This window comes from Cryptotermes secundus, unplaced genomic scaffold, assembly GCF_002891405.2.
Source record: "Cryptotermes secundus unplaced genomic scaffold, Csec_1.0 scaffold358, whole genome shotgun sequence".
Taxonomy (NCBI): Eukaryota; Metazoa; Arthropoda; class Insecta; order Blattodea; family Kalotermitidae; genus Cryptotermes; species Cryptotermes secundus.
In genome coordinates, this window is record NW_019721523.1 from 1,851,042 (window position 1) to 1,851,435 (window position 394).

Below are 394 nucleotides of genomic sequence, written 5' to 3' on the forward strand. Positions count from 1 at the left end.
GGTTTCCCCTGCCAACCTTCATTCCACCAATTGCTGCACAATCACCCTCACCTATCATCGGGCTGGTACAATAGGCCAGAAGTGGCCGCAGTACAAGGGACTTAGTCCCACCCCACTAGCATTAAAAAAAACATCTTAAGAGCATTGTCCTCCTGCTGAAGCTAGCAACTGAGGATGACATCCCCCAACAATCCAATATAAAGCAATGCATACACTCATAATACAAGCACGCCACATCAAAACCAACCCAAGCCACCAAACTACCATCCATCATTGTTATTAACCTTTATCGGACGAACATCATCATATGATGTCGTTAAAAGTTAGGGCAGCTGGCCGAACGTCATCATATGATGTCGCGGATTCCACGCGTGTAAGGTTTTTTTTTAATATT

At 44.7% G+C, this 394-nt stretch overlaps 1 protein-coding gene across 1 annotated transcript in view; it reads left to right on the forward strand.

Annotated features, from left to right (window-relative positions):
• The window catches only part of LOC111875486, an 11,590-nt gene that overhangs the window by 8,291 nt on the left and 2,905 nt on the right, over positions 1-394 (forward strand). The window lies entirely within an intron of this gene.